Here is a 7,985-nt window from a genome sequence, read left to right as displayed (position 1 = left end):
TGTTCCCAGCAAATTGATGTTTGGGGATTTCAGTTTGTTGGTTGTTTTTCCCCCTTCCAGTGGGCAGGTTGCAACTGCTGGAGAGCTGCGTGCAGCTCCAGGAGGAGAAGAGAGATGCAATCAGGGGTAGGGTTTTTTTGTGCTAAAGGAGCAAATTAGCATTTCATAGCAAAGCAGCACAGGCAGCAGTGAGTGGCAGATGCTGGAGCCAAACCCAGCTGATGCCTATCTCAGTGCAGAACAAAAAGTGGCTCAAGTGCAGTCAACTTCCCCCCCCCCCCCTGCTCTTTGCCACTCAGGGCACCCACCTGGGCACATCCAGTTCATAGTTTCAGCAGAAGGCTTCCTCCCAGGTCAAAGCTCTTTGAGCTGTGCCACCAACTTGTTAGTTCTAGGGGAGGGCTGGAGGAGCAGAAGAGGCTCCCAGGGCAGGACATGAAGTCATTGGAGCACTGTTTGCAGCAATACTTGAAGAGTTGATTCCAGTTTGCTGTAGTTTTGCTTTCTGTCTTTCTCTGGAACGTTTTGCAGCTCTCCCAGGCTACTGCTGGCAGCTATGGTTTCAAAATAAAGTTCTATTTTCACTACCAAGCAGAGCTTTTCCTTCTTTCTGGAGACTCCAGGCCTCCAGTTTGGGACCTGGAGGTGGAGTGCTACAGAGCAAAACCTTCTTAGTGGTTTTTACAAGGGCTTGTAGAGGCAGAGCAGAGGGAAAATGGAGCTTGGGGGTCTCAGCAGGCTTGAGAAGTGGCCAGTGCCAACTGCATGAGGTTAAACAAGGCAAAGGGCAAGGTCAGGCACAGATCCAGGCTGGGTACAGAGTGGGTTTCTGCTCTGCAGAAAGAGACTTGAGGGTGTTGGTGGCTGAGAAGCTCTCTGGGGGCCAGCAGTGCCCTCCTGCAGCCAGGGGGTGTTGGTGGCTGAGCAGCTCCCCGGGGGCCAGCAGTGCCCTCCTGCAGCCCAGCAGGCAGCTGTGGGCAGCAGGGCAGGAGGGAGGATTCTGCCCTGTGGCTCAGCTCTGAAAGGCAAAGACCCCTGGCACAGGTGGAAGGTCTCTCCCAGACTATTCTCTCAGTCTCTTGTTTCTCTGAGGCTTTGGGGTGTAGCTGGACTCTGGCTTTTTGCTTTTGAAAGGAGCCCTGTGGAATCCAGAAGACATTCCTGGAGCCTGGAATATGGGATGGAGCACTGTAAGGAAGGTAACAGTGCTGGTGGCAGTAGCAGCTCCAGCAATTAACCCCCTGGTGGCATTAAATCCCTGTGACACTGCAGTGTGGCAGAGGATCCTGGAGTGGCTCAGGTTGGAAGGGACCTCAGAGGTCATCTGCTTTGCATGAGGGTGTCTGAGACAGGCCAAGGGGCAGTGGTTTGGAGCTGAGGCAGAGCAGGGCTGGACTGGAGCTGAGGAAGAAGCTCTTCAGTACCAGGATGGTGAGACTGGCACAGGCTGCCCAGGGACACTGTGGCTGCCTCCTGCCTAGGGCTGCTCAGGGCCAGGCTGGATGAGGTCTTGAGCAGCTGAGCCTGGTGGAGAGGTGTCCCTGGGCACGGTGGGGAGGTTGGAGCAGAGTTTCTCTGAGCTCCCTTCCACCCTGAGCCAGTCTGGGATTCACCTGGAGCTGGTGAATGCTTCGCACCCAAAGGCTCAGGTTTGTGGTAGTCTCCTGGAGGCAGCAGCCAGGAGGAAAGTGCAGCAAGGAAGCAGCTCTTTGGTGTGGCTCAGCCTTTCCCCCAGCTCTGCGGCGGCTGAGGAGCTGGGGCTGCGATGGCAGCCTTCAAAAGGAGCCCGAGAGCTGGGGGAGGTCAATTAGCCAAGTGTCAGGGGCTAATTACTGCGAAGTATTAACTGAAGGCGACTGCAGGAGTCTGCCTTTTGGCTGCCTGTGGGACAGGAGGAGTCTGAGGTAAGCAACTCCTGCAGCTCCTCCTGCACTTGGGCTTGCTTCAGTCGCTGCTGAGCTCTCGGGGCTGCTGCTGGGTGGCTTCCAGAGCGGGGAGCAGGGAACTGGGGAGGCTTTGAGCTGCTCTGTTCTCGCCAGCGGACAGAGATGAGAGGGCTGCTGGCGGGGATCAAAGCGCTCAGCTCGGGAAACAAACAAACAGAGCTGGTGCTGAGGACCTGGCTCCTGCCCGAGGCAAAGGGCTGGGCAGGGCCCGGGAGGATGACTCCGTCGGGCTGCGGAGGGAATTCTTCTTTCAAAGGGGCTGATGGCAGCGATAGGGAGCGGGGAGGCTGCGGCGGCGCTGGGGAGCTGCGCTCTGCGCGCAGCATGAGCCGGAGCGGCCGCGGGGCAGCAGCGGAGCTGAGGCTGCTGCGGCACAGGGGACCCTGGGGACGAGGGCCTGAGCCCGGGGGAGCTGCTGCCAGTGGCTCGGGGCTCGAAAAGCTCTCCCAAGCCCAGCCCCAGCCCCTCTGTGCCCAGTAAACCCTGTCCCCAGTGCCAGCTCTGCACAGCTCTGGAGCACCAAACCCTGTCCCCAGTGCCAGCTCTGCACAGCTCTGGAGCACCAAACCCTGTCCCCAGTGCCAGCTCTGCACAGCTCTGGAACACCAAACCCTGTCCCCAGTGCCAGCTCTGCACAGCTCTGGAACACCAAACCCTGTCCCCAGTGCCAGCTCTGCACAGCTCTGGAACACCAAACCCTGTCCCCAGTGCCAGCTCTGCACGGCTCTGGAACACCAAACCCTGTCCCCAGTGCCAGCTCTGCACGGCTCTGGAGCACCAAACCCTGTCCCCAGTGCCAGCTCTGCACGGCTCTGGAACACCAAACCCTGTCCCCAGTGCCAGCTCTGCCTGGCTCTGGAGCACCAAACCCTGTCCCCAGTGCCAGCTCTGCACGGCTCTGGAACACCAAACCCTGTCCCCAGTGCCAGCTCTGCACAGCTCTGGAGCACCAAACCCTGTCCCCAGTGCCAGCTCTGCCTGGCTCTGGAACACCAAACCCTGTCCCCAGTGCCAGCTCTGCACAGCTCTGGAGCACCAAACCCTGTCCCCAGTGCCAGCTCTGCCTGGCTCTGGAACACCAAACCCTGTCCCCAGTGCCAGCTCTGCACGGCTCTGGAGCACCAAACCCTGTCCCCAGTGCCAGCTCTGCACAGCTCTGGAGCACCAAACCCTGTCCCCAGTGTCACCTCTGCATGGTTTTGAGCACCTCCAGGGCATTCACCACTTCTGCTCCCCTGCTTTGCTGGCTCACAGGGAGTGAAGTCCCCTGGGGGTGATGAAGCTGCCCCTGTGCTGCTTCCTCAGCGTGGGGAGAAGCTGCTTTGCTCTGAGGGTGCTGTGGGGAGCAGGCTGCCCAGAGAGGCTGTGGAGTCTCCTCTGGAGACTTTCAAGGCCCATCTGGGGCACGTTGCTGTGTGGCCTGCCCTGGGTGCTCCTGCTTTGGCCTGACTGAGCTCCAGAGGTCCCTTTCCAGCCCTTAGCATTCTGGGGCTTGTAGCTGGCTTTGCTCTGGAGGGTTGATCTGCAAAGCTGAGTGATGAACCCTGAGCTTTTCTTCTTGTCCCTCAGGCCACTTGGACACCTTAAGCAGCTGCTGGTGGCTTTACCTGTGACAGTCAAGGCCAGGAAGCCAGGACTCAGCATGCCAGGACAGAGGGTAGGAAAGTGCTGAGAGCTTGTCCAGCTCCTGCCTGTGTGGGTTGGAGGTGGAGGCAGGCAGCTGCTGCCTCAGCAGCTGCTTGGTTTTAATTTCCTCAGGGAATATTTCTTCTAGGGCCTGGGAGCTGCTGGAGTCTGTGGCTTCCTTTGAGGCAGTGCTTGGCTCTTCATCTGCCTGCACCCACTCAGCCAGCAGGCAGAGCTGCAGCAGCTCAGGCACTCCTCCTGCAGGCACCCTGCAAGGGGTTCTCTGGCTCTCAGCTCTTCAGGGGCAGATCTCTTCAAGGCTTTAACCATGTCCAGGGCGTTTTGTGCACCCGGAGCCAGAATCAGCTCTGCAGCAGAACTTGGGTGGGATGGGTGCTGGGGCTGCTGAGTTTCCTCTGCTGGATTCCCTGGGGAGAGAAATGTTGCACACTTGCAGGCAGCTCACAGGATGGAGCTGGTCCCTGAGCCCCAGCTGCCTGCCCTCCAGGCACAGCCCAGCTGCTCTGAGAGCCTTTTTACCAGTGGACATGGGCAAAGTTGCCCTCTGTGTGACTAAGCCCACAGGGCAACACAACCCAAGGCCATCAGCCTGCAAAATCCCTTCTCATCTCTCCCTGTCCTTCCCCTCTGGGTGAGATGAGACCTTCCTCGTGTCCAGCTACAGCAGAACTTCCTCAGCTTCCCTGTGGCTGCCCAGAGAGAGGTTGTGGAGTCTCCTTCTCTGGAGACATTCAGGACCCATCTGGATGAGTGAGCTGCTGTAGGTGACCCTGCTCTGGCAGAGGGGGGGTGGGGCTGGATCGTCTCCAGAGTCCCTTCTGACCCCTGCGTTCTGGCACCCTATGAAACTTGCTGCTGCCAGCTGGGTTTGGCAGTGGCTGCTGCACTGCTCTGGCATTTCACAGAGTCTTTGGGAGTGAAGGATTTGGGCAGGCCTGGGGTAAGGTGGAGGGTGCCTGCTGTAGGCAGAGAGGAGCTTGCTGGGAGCAGCTCCTTGGGGGCTCCTCAGGGCAGCATCCTGCCTGCCAGCCTGGGGAGCTGAGGCTCAGGTGCTTGACTGAGGGTCCAAGTGGTTGAGGCTGTGCTTAAGGAGGGAGAGGCTCCTGAAAGCATTGGATGGTTGCAGGATCCTGAGTATCTTAACACGACTCCATGGATTGGAAGCCTTTGAAGTCCTCTCCTGACATCCATCCCCTAGCAGCATCTTTCATCCCTCGCCAGCGCTTCCCCAGCTGAAGCTATTAAAGGGAAACTACAGAAGCCATAAATCCTGCCTGTTAACATCTCCAGTGCCAGGCTTGCACAATGAGCCCAGCCTGCTGCAGGAGATAAGAGCAGCCCTTGAAACCAAGGCAAGTCCAGACTGGTCCCCAGGAATAGCTGAGCTCCACAGCTTCGTTGGGGGTCCTGCCAGGTTACTCGCTGTCGGGCTCAGGAGCTGGCTCTGCTGCTGGCTCCTTGGGTGCCCTCGTGTGAGTCACCACAGCCTGTCTGCATGGGGCAGCACAGGCTGGGGCGGGCACCCCCAGCTCTGCCATGGGGCAGGCACCCCCAGCTCTGGCCCAGGGCAGGCTCCTCCTGCTCTGACCTGGAGCACACCCAAAGAAGGGCAGCAAAGCTGGGGAAGGGTCTTCAGAACAAGAAGCAGCATCTGAGGGACATCTGCTGGTTTAGTCTGGGGAAGAGGAGGCTGGGGAGAGACCTCATTGCTGTCTGCATCTCCCTGGAGGAGGCTGGAGCCAGGTGGGTTTGGTCTCTTCCTAGTATCAGGTGAGAGAATGAGGAGAAATGGCCTCGAGTTGCAGTAGGGGAGGTTTAGGTTGGATAGGACCAATTCCTTAGCTCCAGGAGTGGCCAGGGGTTGGCAGAGGATGCCCAGGGAGGTGGAGCAGTCCTCATGCCTGGAGGCACTCAGGAAACCTGTGGCCATGGCACCTGGGGCCATGGTTTAGTGACCGTGGTGGTGCTGGACTGGATGAACTTAAAAGGTCTTCTCCAGCCAGTGCAATCTGTGACTCCATGACCCGAGCCAGAGGGCTGCAGCTCTCTGGGTGCTGTGTGGAGGCTCAGGAGCTGAGCTGTGCTGCTGTCCTGCTGTGGGCAGGCTGCTGCCAAGTGCTGATGCTATCGGCTGTGGGCAGCACAGCTTCTAAACGCAGCCCTTTGGTGGGGCCTGGGCACATGCCAGGGCCCCCTGTGCCTGCTGACTGTGGAATGCCTCTCCCAAAGGGCCAGGAGGGAATCCAGGAGTCCTGATCCCTCAGGATTGCTGCCTGGGCCGCAGTGTCTGGGTGGAACAGGCAGTGGAAGCTGAGGTCTCTCCGCGTGGAGCTGGCAGCCAGAAGGCTCCCGGCACTGTGGGCAGCGTTGGGGCAACAGAGCAGAAAGAGGCAGCCTGAGAGAGCTGCCAGGCAGCAGAGTCCTGGGAATGCTTCCTGCAGCCGCTGGGAACCTCCTTAGTGGGCAAAGTGGAGGCAGTGTTGGGCTCATCACTTTGTTTACTCCCCTGCTGTGGTCCTGAGCCCTGCCCAGCCTTGGGCGCAGACCTGGGCAGAGCTCTCCTGGCTTGGCTCTGCAGGACGTGAGGCTGCAGCAGGCTGCCTGCCTGCCACCTTCCTCCACCAGCCTCTTCAGGGGAGGCTTTTCCTCTCCTGTCTTCTTCTCAGCACTCTTCCAGCAGCTCTCCTCTTCCTCGCAGCAGGCTGGGAGGAAGCGCCGAGGCCGCGGGGCAGAGCGGTGCCGTTAGCCACATGAGAGGGCTGCCACTGCCGCAGCCTCCATGGCTCCCTCCTGCTGGGGGGAGGGCAGGCAGCAGCAGAGGAGATGCACAGGAAGCAGCCCCAGATGTTATCAGGAGGATGGAGAGGAGAAACAAGCCCGGGAGCATCTCTGTCCTGAGCTGGCAGCTCCTCTCTGGAGCTGTGCCTGCCGAGCGGGGGGGTCCCAGAGCCCACGGGTGCCTGCCGCTCCTGGTGGCACCGACTTGGCTTTGGGGGGGCAGGGTCCTCTTCCCGCTGCCTGGCTCTGGAGAGGCTTTGCCGCTCCCGGGCAGGAGGCTGTTATCATCCCGCTGGCCGGCGGAGGTCAGCCTCTGCCCGGGGATCCTGCAGCGGCTCCCGGGAGCGGCAGAGGTGTGCCAGCTGCTGCCCCTCTGCGCCCTGCCCCAGCTGGGGCCAGCTCCGGGGCAGACTCCTTCTACCCGCCCAGGGGCTGGTGGCTGTCGCTGCCTACCTGCACCCTGCCACTGCTGTCCCGGTGGTCCAGAGGGCACAATGCAGAGACAGTGGAGAACGTCTGGCTCCTGGAGAGCAGGGAAGGAAGGAGGTGGAGCAGTGACCCCAGGCTGAGCACAGCTGGGCTCCATGGTGGCAACCTTTTGTCCCCGTTCTGGAACCTGAGCCACATCTGCACCCTGCTGACCTGTGCCTGGCGCAGCAGAAGTGACCACAGATGGACGCCAGGACTCCTCTTGCTGGTTTCTGTGCTCTGGGGGCTTTCCAGACCCCTCCTCCTCCAGCAGTGAGGAGCACTGGAGGTGTTTGAGTGGCTGCTGCTGTAGGAGCTCTGCTCTCAACATGCCCCAGAGCACAGAGCAGCACAGCCCTGGGTGCAGGATGGGTGCAGGATGGACCCTGCTGGGGAGACTCCACGAGTGAGCTCTGAAGGTTTCGTGTCCTTGCTTCCCTGGCAGTGGATGGGACAGGCACTGAACACAGCTTGCCTGCTGCTGCTCCTCAAGCCCTTGCTGCCTCCTCCACCTGCCAGGGGCCACGTGGGAGCCTCTTCCACGCAGGAGTGCACTTCCCTTACTCATTTTCTGTGTGGAATGAGCTCTGCCTGCACCTGGCATGGTGAGTTTGGAAACACCAAGGGTGAGGAGCCAGGCAAAGCTCCTTTGAATCCGTTCAGCCTGGAGGTCGTTGATGACCTCTTGTGTCATGGAGGATGAGAGCTCAGCTCAGGCCAGTGCTGAAGGTGCTGCCCTGGGCAGCCCACACACCAGTGGCTGCAGCTGGTGCCCTTTGCTCTGGCCCCACTGGTGGTCTGAGACACCAGGTTTTGCCCTTGGGTGTGCAGGAACCTCCTGTGGGGCAGATCCCCTGGCTGTTAGCAGCAAGCATCCTGCCCATTTCCCACCTCATCAAGCAAGAGCTCAAACTCTGTGGGCTCTGCTGGTGAGCACAGCAGCTGCTGGAGGACTCTGCTGCTCTCCACTGGGTCACTGCCCTGCTTCTGTGCTCTCCAGGCTCCATCACAGCCACTCGTGGGTGGAGAAGCTGAATCCACTTTCTGGCCAAGCTCACCTCCTCGGCTGCTGGCAGGTTTCTGTAGGTGCCACAGACAGCAGCTTAGGAAGGGCAGATGAAAGGCCAAGGAAGGAGGCTGCTGTGC

Source organism: Pogoniulus pusillus, chromosome 37 (assembly GCF_015220805.1).
Source record: "Pogoniulus pusillus isolate bPogPus1 chromosome 37, bPogPus1.pri, whole genome shotgun sequence".
Lineage (NCBI taxonomy): Eukaryota > Metazoa > Chordata > Aves > Piciformes > Lybiidae > Pogoniulus > Pogoniulus pusillus.
Note: the sequence above shows the minus strand (reverse complement) of the source record.